Source organism: Drosophila tropicalis, unplaced genomic scaffold (genome assembly GCF_018151085.1).
Source record: "Drosophila tropicalis isolate 14030-0801.00 unplaced genomic scaffold, ASM1815108v1 contig_805, whole genome shotgun sequence".
Classification (NCBI taxonomy): Eukaryota; Metazoa; Arthropoda; class Insecta; order Diptera; family Drosophilidae; genus Drosophila; species Drosophila tropicalis.
Genome location: NW_027173295.1, coordinates 1,922,955 through 1,941,066, shown reverse-complemented (window position 1 = coordinate 1,941,066; position 18,112 = coordinate 1,922,955). Strand labels below are relative to the sequence as shown.

The window sequence follows — 18,112 nt, the reverse complement described above, 5'->3', positions numbered from 1 at the left end:
TAATCACTTACTTCTTACTTTATTTTATATTATTAGTTGAAAATACCATTTGAACCTACAATATGTTATGATTGGTATAAGCTTAGACTTAATTGTAATTCCAAATTAATCAAGTGATCTTGTTAACACTCGATTAACATTCTAATCTAATTTATTTGCTTTATTCTATGTGAGGAATCTAATTTATATTTGCAATAATCTAAACTCTTTAACCTATTTGTGCTTAGATTTTGCACAATGCCAAGTATTTGCTGTTTGCCTCGAATTTCCATTCTCCTGCATGCCAGTGATTAGCCTTTCGCTTTAGGCTGAAAGCATAAAATACCAAAAATGCCAAAGTGACACACAAAAATGTGACCACCTTTTTGCCTGAAAGAAAATTTAGAACGTACATACATACATACAAATACACAGAGTGAGGGCACAAGAATGGTGGATAGAAATATTAAAGAGGTGGCGAAATTTGTAGCTAATTTTCCAATCGTTTAGATTTAAATATAAGAAGAGGCACTTGCAGTTTTTTTGGTATGCTCAATCATGGTTATTAAATTTGGCCATCTACGGTAAAAGTATTTTAAAGATGCTTTGAAATTTTCGTTGCCTGCTGTCGGCCTCAAAATATTCAGTAATGTCGTTTTTGAGGGGAGTCTCTCTCTTATCTATCGCCATCTCTTTCAATTGTCTCTGTCTCTGTGTGTATTTGTCTCTGTCTTCCTCAGTGGCTTTCACACTTTGGGAATTTGTGTATCGTATGCTAGTATCGCAGGAGTGTAAGAAGAAATTTTTACATTGTTGCTGAAAATTTCATCAAGATTTCAAGTCGGTTTGGGTGGGTTGGCTGCCAGACGCGTGCCTGGGCTAAGTAACCGCATTTCAGGTCTGTACTGAACTCAACTGAACTGTATACGGTTTTAGGTGGATGAGAAAGAAAAAGAGACAACAAAAAAATCACCTTTACTTTTACCTTTTCTTGGTTCATTTTATTTTTGGCACAGAGAGCTTAAATTTTTGCCCTTAAATTTTCAATTTTACCAGCATTGTGCAAATTTTGATTTAAGCTTTATCCACTTGGTGTGTGTGTGTTGTGTGTTGAAGGGCAAATATTTGTATTTGATATTTAAGACTCTGTTGAGCATTATTTACACTCAATTCATCTACATTTTTGTTTCTTGGGGGCTCAAAACATTTCTCAAATGAAATGCATTTCTCTATTTTACTTTCTTCCTTTTCTTTTTTTTTTTTTTTTTTGCAGTTACGGCAATTTCTTGCGGTGGTCAGAGAGGTGAAAAAAGGATTTGAACATTCAATACACAAACAATAAGGTATTAAAAACTTCATTCTTTATCTCATTTCATTTATTTATGCTTGAAGAAATGCCAAATAAAATGTGTGCATGTGTGTGTGTTTGTGTGTGCGTGTCGACTTTTGTATTTCATTTTGAAAATTATTGAAAACTTTTTATAAGAACTCAAGCTCATGCTAAAACTTAAAAAAACTTCTACTAGTTGATGTAAATTAAGAAAATGAAAAGCATGAGATTTTCTTCGTTTCACTTGTTTCGATTTTTCATCTACGCTTGTTAGAAGAAAACTTGCAATTTTTCGCCCAAAAACTTTCACACAACTGACCCATAGACATACCAAAAAAAAAAAAAAAAATATATATATATTGAGAGAAGAAAACCCACAAAAAATGAACCATAACTACTATATAAGAGTTTGGGGGTTGCGGGGGGTCGGTCTAGGGATGCGGTTCCAAGAAGGAAACGTTTATCTATGCCAACTAATTCCTACAAATTACAAGTGGACCAAAGATTCTGTCCCAGCGCCTTCTAATAACTACATGGTTTGGTTATTATAAAACTTTTTCCATTTCGCAAAACTTTTACCGCATGAAAATTCTACTCAAAAAAGCAAAAAAAAAAAAATATATATATATATATATAAGAGCAACAAAAAGAAAATGCAAAAAAAGAAGTAGCAGATGAAGGGGGGAAAAAAAGCGACACACGCACATGAAAATGAAACGATCAAAATGTGGAAAAAGTGAAGCAATTTACTAGAACACGTCCAGCCATTATGCGAGCGAGAAGGAAACAAGATTCTTGCATAACGCGCTCTCAGTCGCACAGGCAACTTTTGAAGCGACTTTGTAAAGATTGCCCCATGCCCCCATCAATGTACATATACCCGTGCCCCATGCTCTGCTACTGTGAGTTGGTTCCTTTTCTTGGGACAGGATTTGAATTTGAAATTGAAAACAAGTTTATAACGTGAATTGGCAAATATAGAGCACTCTTAGGGATGGGGTTGAGCATTGGCCACGCACGACTGACATTGTCACACAGACACACAGACACAGACAAACACATACACGCACACATGCAAACACATTACACCTACATGACACACATACTATGTTGTAGATGCGGGAATGGTGGCAAATCTCTCTTTCCCTCCTCTCTGCCCTTCTCTCTATACTCGCCATATTGACGCAATTCCTACTCAAGTAGCAAAACTCTAGAAAGGACTTTGCACTGGGGCCAAGAAACTTGGCCATGGCTTCCACTTTGGCTTGGACTTGAACAACTTGTAGAACGCTAGCTGCTAGCTTCAGGCCCTCACTTCTCCTTTGTAGTTTCCATATGCAGTTTGTTGTTCACCTTCCATGCTCTACGCTGGTTCTTCTTCTTCTCCTGCTTATCCCAAATAGCATAGGGAACTGGAGCTTCTTCTCCTCCAGCTACGCCCAACTTTCATTTGCGTAAGTCGTTTTCAACGTCAACGCCGCAGGGGCAAATTGTTTGTTCGCCTCGTTTTCCATTCAAATTGTTTTCTTTTTCCCCTGTGCACACACACACACACACACGGGGCATAATAAATATAAATATGAGAGCTAGTATATATAATCCAAATACAAATATATGTATATGTATACACGTATATGTATATAGGAACATATGAACATGTGTGTTGTAGATTTATGCACTCAAAGAAATAATTACAATACTCAAGGTATAATATCAAAATCCTCATGGAAAACTTTCCTTCGGTTTGAGAGAGCATTGGAGTATTAATAATAATTTACTTGATTTTCTCACTATAACAACAATAACTCAAAAACAGTTTTTCGTTAATCTATTATCAACTTATCGAATTTGATTCTTAAGTGTTTAGTGCTAATACGAATTTGGCTTGAAGTTTTTGTTTATTAACAAAATAAGTTTTTTTTTTTTATTTAACTTCTTAAAGGTTAATAACATATACTCTTTTATTGTCAAAATATTGCAAATGAAAATTCCTAAGCCATCAAGATATATGAATGTAGAATTTGATTAATTTCTCTTAGTGCATATGCACTAAGTGCAGTATGCATATATTTGCTTTGTATGCATTTGCTGATTTATGTATGTACTCTAAAGATACACATATACATATACATACATATATACACACACACACACACATATAAATGTATATACATACATACATATACGCGAATATATATATATATATAAAATGCACATTTCTGCACATTGTGTTCCATTTACCTACAAAATGCTAGCAAACTGCTCTGCTCAAGTCTCAAAATACAGGTCAAGTTTCTTTGGTCTTGATAGATGGACAAGTAGGCAAGGTGCACAAGAAAAGGTGCAGAATGTGCGGGAAGGTTGGCGGAATGAAAAGTGGGTTGGCTACATTGGCAAGAGTTTGCCAAATAACAATTCAAACTCTGAATAGTTGCCAATTGTGAAACTCGGCGACATTTGGATCAAAGAGTAGTAGTGAATAGAAGCAGAGAAAAAAAACGTATTTTTAACTTGGCTAAGTCAATTGGCTGTCTGGTTTTAATGTGAACGTAATTCTAAAGGCATGTATATGTATATATATAAAGCCATTCTGGTGCATCTCGTTCATTTGAAATGTGAGAATTCTGCTCAGTTCAGTATCATCTACTTTTCCTTTTCCAAGTATATCAGTTGGTAGGTGAAATACATAATAGGAGTCCACGGAACTTAAAGACTTTGGGCAAAGTTAATGAGATACTCCAGTTTCATTTGGGTAACTAATATGTTACTTTAGTCATAGTGATTAAAGTGATTGACCGAATACACAAGAAAGACTCTTGAGATTGAAGAAACAAAAGAAAAAAGCATGAAATTTGTATATCTTTCGTTTTTCTCTTTTTGGATTTATCATTATTTAATTGGCCCACCTTGGGGAAAAATAGAGTTTAATTTCTATGTTAAATGTTCGTGCACACAATACAGATAAATGTATGAAATTCGTGTGTGTGTGTGTGTGTGTGTGCGAGTGTAAGTCCCAAGGACATCGTCACGTATCCTTTGCACTGCAATAAACACCAAATAGTAAAAACTGGTGATATCAAACCACATTCGAGTTAGAAGACAGGAGACAATATGTCCCACTTCACTCTTCTCACTTTCTCTATCTCTTTTTGTGTGTGTCTGCTGTCCTGCTGTGTTTACCTGCCACAACGAGACAACAACAGGGATAACTAAAAATTTAACAAAACCAATTATTTGATTTTAAAATTCCATTAAAAGATAAAAAACCATCGAGCAGCACAAGGACAACAAGAAGAGACGCAGAGAAAAAAAAAAAACAGAGAGAAAACAAAAAAATTGGAGTGAAGCAACGTAAAGTAAATGGTCTTGTGGCCAAAGCGTCGTCGTCGTCGTTGTCGTTGTTGTTGTTGTCGTCCTGCGGTCGTGATGCTGCTTCTTCTAGTATTGCCACGACCCGCCTGTTGACATGCCAAGCCAGCAACAAGAAGCTAAGGCAGAGTCTTGAGATAAGCCATAGAAAAAGGGGAGAAAAAAACTGAACCCAAAAGGGTTTAACACGTGCAGACAGTCGACAAACGGAGCCATAAATAAAAGTCGCACTTGGCCCGTATGGTAAAGGAGAAAGGGAAACTGAAAGGGTGCTAAAAGAGGGCAAAGTTGCTTGGACTTGGACCCAAGATGTTACACAAACGACACGATGACAGCAGCAACACACACCCACACACACACACACACACACACACACACACACACGGCAACAATCACACCTATACTAGCACCTATTGATAATGATAACTGCCAATTGTGGGCAATGAAAATCTGCCTGAAAGACATTTTAGATTTAAATAGATTAAAAATTACCATTGATATAAAACGGATCTATTTACCACCACACATATGTATGTACATATGTGTGTTTTCTTTATAACTTTTGTTGCAAAATTTGTTCAACGAAATAGACACTCTACTGGCTTTATTCAGGTGTTGCATATTAAGACAGTTGAAAAGTAATTTTCACGAATGCATAAAACTCTTTTAATGAAGACTTTTACTTTGGAAACCCCATACATCAATTTTAACAGCTGAATCACAAAATACTAAAAACATTAGTCAATTAATAGTGTTATTGGTTGAAGAAAATGCTGAAGAAAAACAACAAAAACTAAAGTAACATAGGCACACGAATGTGTAAATAAGATATTAAAGCAAAGTTAGCTAAGATATTAAAGCAAAAATTTCCTCCTAATTATTTTTTATTTGACTCGAAATCTTTTAATATTATTCGCCAAAGCGAAGCCACATAAAGGTTTTTGAGTATATTGTTTATATTCTGTTTACACACAACAAATGCAAGATTCATTGTTTACATTTAAGAAAAAATCGAACTTTCTTTTATAATATGTTTATTGTCTGATCTAATGATGCAAGTCTGCGAATGAGAGATAGAATACTTATGGTAATTAGTAGAGTCTGATATCCGAATGAAAGATAAAATACTTATAATAATTAGTGGACTTTCCTTCCCAGTTTCTCTTTGTTCAGTAGTTAATAATACGTTTGAAGTACAAGCAGTTAAGAGCAGGAGAAAACAATCCAAGTAACACTTCGATCTTTCTTTATTTCTGTGTTTAATATTGCAATTCTTCTCGATTTAAGCGAGTTTTTGAACATAATGAACACGCTATATGTGTCCACACATCTCCTTTGCTTTGTGTTTTTGAACTAGTTATATTGTCACTTCCTGTCTTTGTCAACATCAGCAGCAAGAGGGTAGCGAAACTGCAGTCACTCATCAGAGTGCTGTAAGAGCTATTTAGTAAGATGTCAACAATGTACATATAAGTTATACGATAGAAGAACGATTCTTTTTGCCTTGTCTGCGGGTGTGTGTGTGTGTGTGTGTGTGTGTGTGTTTATGGCAACAACAGCAGTAGCTGACATAAGGCATGACATACAGGAGTAGCATCAGCATCAAGCAGCAACCGAGCAGCAACATGGCGTATGAGTGACCGAGTCTTTGTTCGACTCCAATTAGAAGACAACTCGTTCATCCTGTCAACAATGTGCCGCCCTCCCTTCCTAACCGCCCGCACATTTTACAATGTGTGTAATGGCTATTGCCACGCCCAGGTCCATATCATACTTCACACTCACAGATCTCTCAGTCATCTTTGGCGGCGGTACTCAACTTTTCATTTTTTATCATTTGTTTCGTTTTCATTTCTATCTCGGTCCCTCTCTCCCTCTATATATACGTATATATCTCTGTCTTTGTCTCTTCCTTTTGCTTGGCTACACTTTACTGCAAAGTGTAATTGAAATGCACATTGAAACTTTGAGTATAATGCTCTTACAAGTTTCTCTTTTGCAAAACTATAAAATACATTTTATATGTATGTATGTATACATGGGAAGGGGCTGGAGAAAAGTACATAAGTAGAAATTATGTGCGCATGAGGAGGATGATGCTGCTGACGGCATAAAAGTCAGTCTCCAACTTGAAGCAAATAGAAAGCACAAAAAAATAAAATAAAAATAAAGAAGAGAAAAAGTAGGAAAAAAAAATGTGTAGAGAAAGCAGAAAATATGATTTAATAGAGGAAAGGAAGAAGACACAGCCGAAGCTGTAGCATCTTCTTCTCGTCTCCAGTTTGCCGCAGAGTGGCCCACAAAGTAGGCGAAGTGAAGTAGGATGGCGGTATAATTTTGTTAGGCAAGTCAAGGCAGAGCCTCCTACAAAGACAGAGAGTGCAGTGCCGTGCAGTGCCAGAGAAGTTTTTGCGGCTGGCCAGTGAGGCGTCTGACAGCCAGCTGTCAAGCTCTGCGGCTTCTACAAAATTTAAACAAATTGATGAATGGCTGAAACAAGGCTAAGAGCGGATGGATCGGGCGAATCGGGTGGGATTGGGGGTGCGGAGGGGTAAGCGAATGCAACTTGCAGTTGATTTGCTTAGCCGCAGGCAGAGCGCGCGCGTCCACATGAAGTACATTTTCCAGGAAGGGCAAAATTTTGTCTGCAAATTGTATTAGGACAAGTCGACGAGCTGCAGCAGCAAAGTGTGAAGGGCGGAACAGAATTTTGGGTAACTGCAATAGCAGCAACTGAATTGCTACTGCTGGAAAATTGTATTATGCATAAGGGGCACGAACATGAAGTTGAAGTGTGGTTAAGACTCTGGCATCGAAATGGACGGACTGGAGAATGGGCGGATGGGGGACCAGCAGTTTTGGCCGTGGATCCATTCTATCTGTCTTGCCTATGGCTAGCTATTGTGGTGCGTGGTTAAATGCGGGTGGGCATTGAATTGTGAGGCATGTTGGGGAAACATGAAAAGTTTTGCGCAAAAGCAAAATTAATGTGTAAAACATAGAGTTCAATCAGTATAGATTTGTGTAATCCATCAATATTTGACTTTCATGTCGAAATCTTGAACATTCATCAATTGAACAAGCCCCATCCTAATTATGCATAGCAAGATATACTGTTAAAGCTTCTGCTAAAAAATGTTTCTCAATTTCAATTAGTTTAAAGTTCCTTTGAAAGTACAAACCTAGGCCAACTTCAAGTTATTCATGTGAAACTTGCAAATAGTTTTTAAATAGAAGTCTTGACAAAGATGGATCTTCCAGTATATTTACAGTTGAAACATAAACACATTTCCCTTTAACTACCCTCCTTTCCTTTACAGTTGGCATAATTTTAATCTGTCGTTACTATTTTGATCTTTATTTATACAAAATCCTTTTCCATGCGTTCAACTTTTTTGGTAACTCTATCCTTACCTATTAGCCATCAATGTGGAAGAACGTTTTATCTAAAAAGGCTTAAGCTTGAGAAAGAAAGGCCTACAATCATAGGAAATAACGAAGATATTGATCAAAGTCACTGTTTTCCACCGATCGTTCCTATGGGAGCTATATGATATAGTCACCCGATCTTTATCAAATTCGGCACAGTCATTAACATATATATTAAATTAAGAAATGTTTAATTTAAAAGCAATCGCGTTAAAAGTAACGAAGTTATTTACAAAAGTCACTGTTTTCGACCAATCGTTCCTATGGGAGCTATATGATATAGTCACCTGATCTTGATCAAATTTGGCATAGTCGCTTATAGGCGTAGTAAACTCTCTAATATTAAGTTTCACGACAATAGCTCAGAAAATAACGAAGTTATTGAGAAAGTCACTGTTCGTGACTTGGCCGTTTGTATGGGAGCTATATGATATAGTCACCCGATCTTGATCAAATTTGGCATAGTCGCTTATAGGCATAGTAAACTCTCTAATATTAAGTTTCACGATAATAGCATAGAAAATAACGAAGTTATTGAGAAAAGTCACTGTTCGTGACTTTGGGGTTTGTATGGGAGCTATATGATATAGTGGTCCGATCCGGCTGAATCCGAGATATACAACGCCTGCAGTATATACAAGCCTAGGAGCAAAATTTCAGCTCTGTAGCTCTTACGGTCTAGGAGGAGTTTGCGTTGATCCAGACGGACGGACGGACGGACGGACGGACGGACGGACGGACGGACGGACGGACGGACGGACGGACGGACATGGCTAGTTGAACTCGTCTCGTCGTGCTGATCAAGAATATATATACTTTGTATGGTCGGAGATGCTTCGTTCTATGCGTTGCACACTTCTGACCAAAATTAATATACCCTTTTTGCAAGGGTATAAACATGTTGTCCTTTATTTGCTTGGCTCGTTGCCCATCTAAGATACATATGTACATATGTGTTACTTTATTGAGGATTCTCGGATATTGAATTAAATCGTTGAAAATTCATTTATATTATGTCTTTTATATATGTTTGTGTACCTCACTCTCTCAACACTTAAGTGATTGCAAAAGCAGCTATTGACAACTCATCCATAAATTGCTTATACGCCCAGTTGTACATACACACACATACACGCAGAGACAGTGATACGTATCAAAAGTCACACAAAATGCCTTTTAATCGAAGATGTCATTAAACTTTCTTTCAATTTGTAACAAACCCATAAAATGTCGTTGACAATTTGACAATTTTTTCAGAGTTCTGTTTCGTTTTGCTTCACCACCGGCACACAGACACAAACACACTCACACCCACACCCACACCAAACGACACCATACATACACATGCTTATAAACAATTTAAGCCATACATGTGTTGTTGTTTTTCTCTGGTTTCTTTTTTTTTTATTTTCATTTTAGCACAAGACAAACAGTGAGTGTTCTTCTCTCACCACCACCACCACCACCACCTTTGTCGTTGTCTCGTCTAAGTTCACCCACCCACTGAACAGTTTGTGCAGCCAAAACGTGTTTATGTCTGTTCATTGTCACATTTACTTGTAAAGTTTTTCCACATCGCATCGCATCGCATCGCATTGCATTGCAGTGCAGCGCATCGAAGCTGCCACTTTGGAGCCCAGCCAGCAGATGGAGTAGGAGCTTGGAGCAGGAACAGTAGCCGGTGAAGAAGCAGGTCGGTCGCCTGCTGCTGCTGCTGCTGCCACTGCCGCTGCTGCTGCCGCTGCTCCTTAGACATGTCAGCGACACATGCAGTCTGCAGTCCGTAAGTCTTTTTTTGTAGTTCGAAGAAGTCTAAGGGCAGGCAAGCAAAAAATTGAATGCCAACAAGAGAGTTAGAGAAAGAGAGACGGGAGACTGGGAGGGAGAGATAGGGACAGGGAGAGAGAGTGAGTCTGGTGGGGAGAAAAGTCAGTGACGGGAGCAAAACGGAAGCAAATAAGCAGCAGCAGACGACGATTAAAAGTGCAGACATCGTTGGGACATAAACAAGGCAGGAAGTTGTAAAAAACACATAAACAAAGTTGGCAGGCAAAAAACTAAAACAAAGCTCACCCCGAAAGGCAGCCAAAAGAATTTTACTTCTTCTGCTTCTTCTCGTTGTCGTTGTCGTCCTTGTTTTCCCATGTTTTTCTTGCCATCTCACACTACATTCACATTTCCCTCGCTGAACTCTTTTCGCTTTTCTTTGTGCACATGGAAAATGTCAGGATATGTAAGGTGTGTGTGTGTTCCTCGCACGGTTATCACAAACACTGTATGCTCTTCTCTTTGTAAAATTTAAACACAGACCCACAGCTTGTTTTCCCGATTTGCATCTCTTCGAAGAAGCCACAACACATACATTCCATCCTAAGGATTTGTTTTAAATAAATATTATGACATTCATAAATATCAATATCAAATCGTATATATAAAGTCGAATCGATTCTGACAATCTACGGTCAGGCAAGACCTTTAATGAGACCACACAGAGCTCATCTCATCATTGAAAAAAGTCAATAATCATCTATGTAAGAAGTGAGCTTCAGTTAATATATCTTTTGGATTGTTTGAATAAAGTTTATCCAACATTTTTAATATTTTCTTTTCATTTTAAGTTATGTTTTATGTTGGCTGTTTCGCTCAGTGTAGCACACTTGAAGTAACAACAACAGTTGGCTTTGAGGAAACGTCTGCTTAGCGGTTGCATTTCCGTGTTGGTATCCTTTCATTCTTTCTTTATTTCCACGTACATGGCCAATACAAATAAATAAATATGCATACGTGCGCATAGAGATGGGCCAAGGATGAGGGCAAGGAGAGGTCGGGACGAGACGAGACGCGGCGAGGCGTTCAAATGCGGATACGAATGCGGATGAGGATGCATCTTAACCCTTTCTCTAGACTGTGCTTGAGAACTAAGGATTACAATTTCATTTCAATTTCCTGCTGCTGATGCTGCTGCACACAAAGAACAAAACAAACAAAATGCATGAAGCATCTGTGCCAACTACTTGCCACGCCCTCGCCCACTTGGAACACTAGGGCGGCTAGTTACAAATACATGCATATACATATGTGTGCGACTGTGTGCGTGTTGTTTACTCAAGGCTTAAGGTTTAAAATGGATTTGTTTGACGTGGCAGCAAGCCGGCTCCGACTTCGACTCTGAGACTCCGTCTCCAGCTCTAACATCGACTTGAGCACGACCACACACATACACACACACACACACACGCACACTCCTCACCCTCTCCATAGTGCTGCAATCTCATCGTTTCTCTTCTCCCTCTTTACTATTACCCACTACCATCTCTCGAACACATGTCGTACACGCTCAACGCCATTTAAGCTATTTAACAGCTTCCTTGAGCTTTCTTCTGATTCCTTCCTTAACGTTTCCTTTTGCTAGTTTTCAATTTACTTTAGTTTTTCAACCCACTTGCATTTGTCTTTCTATCTCTTGGCCCCGCTTTTATCTCATCTCTCTTTTTCTCGCTCACTCTCTCTGTGTGTTTGTGTGTCTTTGCTTCTGGCCTGGCCTGTTCTCTGCCATGGCTTAATTAGCTTTTGTTGCTTGGTAAAAGTTTTTTTTTTTTTTATTTCTTCTTCTTGCTTTTGCCAGCTTCTGACTGGCTAGATGGCTGGCTGGCTGCTGCTTCCTCTTATTATTATTTTCAAGCGTTTTTTAATTTGTAATTTTTATGCCAGGCTGCCATTTAGTGGCGGCTGGCAACGTTGCTCTGGTTGCTTCATCTCTTTGCTTCTCTCTAGCTTCTGCCGTTTGCAATTGAGTTTGCAGTGTAATGGCAAAAGTTTAATGAGAATTGGGTAGTTAGTTAGCGGTTTAAGTTGCTTTCGGTTCAGTTTTGGTTAAGTGAAATCGTTGAAGGTCGTTAGTCAGGCTAAATATCTTTGCCATTAAAACCCAAGACCGAGAAAGAAACCCGTTTGGACTGACTCATTCTGTCGCCATTTATTTGGCATGTAGTTATTCAATGTCAGTCAGTGTCTGTGTTACCGTACCTACCGTACCCATTTACTTACTTATCGGACCTTTCCCGTTGAAACAGTCGCACAGCTGTCAGAGTTTTTGAATTGTTGTAGTCAACCGTCCCTTTATATAGTATAAAATGTTGGCACACAGCAAGCCATTGGCTTAGTTGAAGTTACACAAATGCAAGCGAATGCCCTGTTCACATTCTATGTGGCCACTGCTTGTTGGTCTGGATTTTCTATCGCAGCAGATGAACTGCTGTCAGAGTCAATGGCAATGCCAACGGTTCATCAGAACAGTTTGCCTGACTTTACAACAACTATTCCACAAACAGGACATTCAACCATCTATAAGGAGAAAACATCTTTCGATTCGAGTACTACACAAGGCTTCATTTTAAAAAATATTAAAAGAAACCGCTTGAGACGCGAGAAAATCGCTTCAGTTCAGGACATTCTTGATGAGTTAATAAAAAACCTTAATAAGGAAACAAAACAGCTAACAAACTTAACAAGCACATCAGAAAAGGAAAAACCAAAAGAACTGCCCATGCCAACCAGAAAAATTCTAAAACAATGCATAGAAGAAGAAAGATAACAACAACTTCTATTGAACCGAAGACGTCAACTCTGGCAATAAGTGTACCAATAACTCTGGCAAAAACTCCAGTGACAACTGTACACACAACTGAAGCACCAACCAAGTCGACAAAACAATCTACAACTCTAGGGACCTCAACAACAATCACTAGCATAACAACAAATAACAGGTCAGGGAAACCTATTAAATCACCACGAAGGAGACAGCCTAAAGCTAGAAAATCTGCAAGACGAAGAACTAGTTCAACATCGAACGGAAGGAAAAGTGCCCAAAGACCATTGACTTATGGCAAGAAAAAGAAAATTCCACGTCGTACCACACGCAGATCTACCAGAAGAAATCAAAAGAATATGCGAAGGAGGAATAAAGCTACTACGACAACAACAATCAGGAGGAGAACCAATACTACGGCTAAAACCACCACAACGGAAGAAAATAGAAGAACATCTACACAAAGTACTGATAATGCAAATGGGGCAACCGAACACAACGGTATTGGATTAGAGTTTCCCACTTGGCACTCAAAGTCAACGAAACCAACCAAAAAGAATATAGTATTCGATACGGAGTGGTTGAAAAAATATGATCTTAGATCACAGGGACCAGCAAGAGAAATCGACATACTAGCATACATATGATTAACACAGTCCTAATGTATTTACAACTGATTTGCAAATAATAAAAATTCTACTTAAATACTTTGTTTAGTTAACTACTTCAGAAATGCATTTAAATATGACAGAAATGTAATAAAAAAGGTAAAATACAAGCGTAGCTATAAAAATTATATAGTAAGAACACCAGCGACATGAAGACACACATGCATATACACTTTTCACTCATTTCATAAATATGCATGGCCCCCATTGGCAAACAGGATAAAAACAAAAAAAGTACGATACAGCTGACATTTGTTTTAGCAGCGTAGAAAGGGGGGATTGAAAAAATAAGTCAAATATCTTTTTATTGTCCTATGTGTCATCTATATTCTACCCATGATATTCTGAACTCGAGATCTTGGAGGTTATATATTCTTTAATGACAACTAAATATTACGCATACGCAGTATTGATTGCTTAAAAAGGTATTTCCAATAACATTCATTTAAACTGCTACAGGACCCCACCCCCCTTCTGGAAACGACCATGCTATAGTAACTGAAGTCGAAAAATTTGTTACATTGCATTGGGGAAATTTGTAGTACTGTTTGCTGTGTACTTTGTTTTATGCTCTATGTCGATATGCATTGTTTTCGTTTTAACATTTTCCCTGGCATGTATTGCTCTACACAATTTGGAAATGGTAGACATTTTTATGTCAGAAAAATATATGTAGGTATACATACATACATACGTGTGTATGTACATATATAGGTATGCCGTATGGGAACATACATATATGAATTGTTGTAGCTACAGAGACTATACAAGGAAACTTGGGGGAAAATGTGTAGCCGCAGAATTTTGTGGCGCTGAAAATCGGGCATTAGCGTTTGTTTGATTTGGGTCAGTGCGACTTTTTCGCCCCAGCTTTGCAATGTAAAATGTTACCATTTGTATATGGTATATGGGTATATGGCGGAGGGGTGAAAGGGTTATCCTAACGAATGTAGCCACGTTTCATTTAAATTTAGATGAGCAACGACATTGCAATAGGTTTTGTCCCGGTCCTGGTCCTGGTCGTGATCCAAGTCCTTCTGCTGTTGCTGCTTTTAATCTGTGTCAAAATATTTTCTCTATATGCATTTTAACGCTTCGGGAAATGTTTTTGGACATGCCGAATGAAAATACATATATCACAAAAAAAAAAAAAAAAAAATATATATATATACACTATATATATGAAATATATTGCATTTTCTACAAAATTCTTGTTTTATTTCATTTGTTTTAGTTTTTAGAGCGAAAGAGAAAGATTTTTGTTGTGTTCTTTTTGCAAATTTATTTGTGTGCAAATTTTACACATTTGTTTTGTTTTTCAATATTTGATTTGTTTATGACTGTGTGTATGGGCATGTATATATGTATATGTGTGTCTGTGTGTGTGTGTGTGTGTCTAGGGATTAGTTGCTGGCAGTGCCAAAATATGAATTGCTTGCATTAAATTGTAGAGCGCTCGATGAGAGATCTAGGGATTTTGTTGGGATTTATGAGCAGAGGCGTTTTGTTTATTATCAACAAAGGATTTTAGACTTGTAATATTGGTTAACCAATATACACTATTTTATATATGTATATGTATGTAGAATTATTACTTGTGATACCTATATTAAACTACATAAATGAATAGTTAAAGACCAGCAAACTTAAAGAACTTTAATTTACCTAATGGCAAGACATTTGTTTGGGGACAAAACATTGGCAATTTTTCTTTTGCCAGCTCGACTTTATTTTATAGTTTAAGTTTTTGTCGTAGGAAATAATTATATTATACGTGGCTGACTGGATAAAGCAATTTAGGACTATCCGATATTTTTTTGATGCAGGATACTTGATCATAATAATAAGTTAACTTTAGACAATTTCTGAAGCTCGTTTCTTAATTGAATTTAATTGAAATTGTTTTTTTTATTGATCATTCGTTGTAAGTTAGGAAATTAAGATAAAAACGATATTTTAGTAGACACACAAAAGTAAATACTTCGATAGTGGAAATATTCGATTAATTTGCTGTTTTTGTCATTTGTGGATCAAAGAATTAAGTGCTCATGACAGATGACAGAGATTTGAGGATTACAATTGTTATGGGTCATGGAGAGCAAGACAGGTTAACATGTGATCCTTTCTATCTCCAGATCGTTTAACAATTCAATTGGAATTTTTTTGTACATTGTGCTGAATAACGATGGCGGCATGTGTCGCTGTCCTCACTTAATTGACTTGGCATATAAACAAATTTTATATATATACATATAAATGTATTGTATATATGTACATATATGGCATCATTTTGTGTTTGCAATTTTCCCATTTTCACTGTTTGGAATTGCCGTTGGCTCAACCATAATTTATGACTAAAATAGTTAATGAATTGAAAAAATTGTATGTGTCAGCACAGAGGATGAAATGTTTTTTTTAAACAAATGGCCAGAATGCGGTCTCTGCTGTCGATATGTGGCAGTCATTTGTTGCCTCCCTTATTGCATACCCAAATCACACACACACACCGCGTCATCATCTGTGTGTGGTCGCCTGGTTGCTTTTGTGATTGGCAGTTGCATTGATAAGTGCCGCAAGGCCCATAAAAATGTGCATAGCTTGCGGTCCTCTCTACTTCTACCTATATCTACACATACATACATACAAATATAAATGTATGTGTGTGTATGTATATAACTCTTTTCCATTTCCCATCTTTTGTTTTACTCTATTGCTACATCATCAACAAGAACATGAAGAACAGCAGTTGTACATGCGTATATAAATTTAAAGTTGGGTATGTTTTTTGGTCAATTGCCTTTTGTGTATCTGTATCTGCATCTGTAACCACAAAAAGGCAAACCAAATGTTTTACCGATAAGGCATGATGATGACAGAACGTTCGTTATGAGTAAACCAGAGATTTCTCTCAGCTGTTTTTGGGTTTCTTAAGGTTTGTTGACTATAAAAAGCCCTGCCACAAGCCAGTTAGCAGACATTCCGTTTTGTAATCTACAGCTTTAAAGATGCAGCTTCAAGTAGTCCTTCAATTGGCTCTGCTTTCGATTTCTTCGATTGCATCAACTGCTAACCCTCAATTCGAAGAATCGATTGACCAAACTAGAAATGGAACTATGGATCATAATGGTTTTGGTTTTGTTCGACGAGCTTTCTTCAATTCGAGCCATTATTATGGCGATCATGATCACACTGCGGATACATCGGATCGCTCTAGATATTATCGAACTGGTGTCTCAAAAATTACCATTAAGGAATTTGGTCATAATATGAAAACGACAACAACATCTGCTTTCACACCGCTTGCTACTGATTTGAAAACAAATTTTTTTAGTTTCTTCACCAGTCCAAGGTCAACAAGCATAGTCAGTACGACCACTGATAGCACTACTAGTCCTACTATCAGCGACACTAGCACCATTACTAGCATCGCCACTAGTACCGCCACTAGCACCACCACTAGCACCACCACTAGCACCACCACTAGCCCCACTAGTACCAGCAGTGGTCCTTCACCCACGAATACTACAATGCCTGGCAGTGAACATCACAATATCAGGCAAACGACAGAAACTGCAATAAAGTCCAATTTGGAATTCGAATGCAATGGCACTAAGAAATGGAAACTGGAGACACTTATTCTGCTATCAACTTTGTTGCTCTGGATTAATGTTGCTTAACCGAAAGAGATTCCTTTTTAACCCACGATTCATGTATCAATTTAGTAACTAATTTTAACATCTTTGTGTTTTTATATAGAATCGAAATCACTAAAAAATGTCGTAGGTTTATTTCACATAAATACATATATGATACTTAATTTGAAAATAGATGACACTGATATAATGCATGGGCGTATCCAAAGGGCAGGTCTGGGGGTCAGTTGATACCCATCGAAATCATTGTCCTGTCTTTACAAAAATCTAAATATTTTCATTAGACATAGATAATGGGTCGCTGACCATTATGTAAATAAAAGACTACTTTTAGGAGCAATAACTAACAGTATTTTAAGTATTAAAACCGATTAACAAGTTAACTCAAAGTTAGCTTAGATGCAAACCTAACGTACTCCAAAGTATAAAAACTATATAGAAATATAGAATAATTTTGGGAGCACCAACACTAAAAGCTTCCACAAAACCGAACTAAAGTTAACTCCCACAAACTGAGGTGTTTTTGAAATTGATGGAAAGTGAAAAACTTTTCAATTTTAATGGCATTAAATTCATGCTATTTACGTTAGCGATTTCCCTTAGTGTATGTATGTGTATGTTGATTAAGTAATAGTCCCCAGGATATTATTTATTTTGGCTTGTCTACAACTGCAACTGACATTGGTTAAATGTGAAACGCCTAAAGCCAACTTAATGGGATTTTTAATTAATATTCAGAATGTGTGCTCTCAATTTTCATGGCGATTTCAATTAGAGCCATAATCATCATCGTTATCATGATGATGGCCTGTGATGATGATGATTTGTTCTACCAATAAAAAACAAACGCAACAACAATGACAAATTATTGTTTCGTTATAAAAAATTGCTCACAAAATTGTATTAAGGACGTGGCAAACAAAAAAACAAATAGCCGAGCCTTATTTGATATAAAAACTTGACTGCTGCTAAATACAGTGAAAGCAAAACAACAATAAAATCACAAAAAAAAATCAAATTTGCAGCACCTGCAACCAAATGGATAAATGGATACATATATGTACATACATTTAAATTGTATATGTAGTATATAGTA

The 18,112-nt window shown here is 37.2% G+C and overlaps 1 protein-coding gene across 1 annotated transcript in view; it reads left to right on the top strand.

Annotated features, from left to right (window-relative positions):
- Nucleotides 1-18,112, top strand: part of nrm (neuromusculin) — a 209,187-nt gene that overhangs the window by 44,411 nt on the left and 146,664 nt on the right. Inside the window, 1 exon segment of the mRNA XM_068293654.1 lies at nt 1,253-1,322. The gene's annotated coding sequence lies outside the window, so the exon portion shown is untranslated.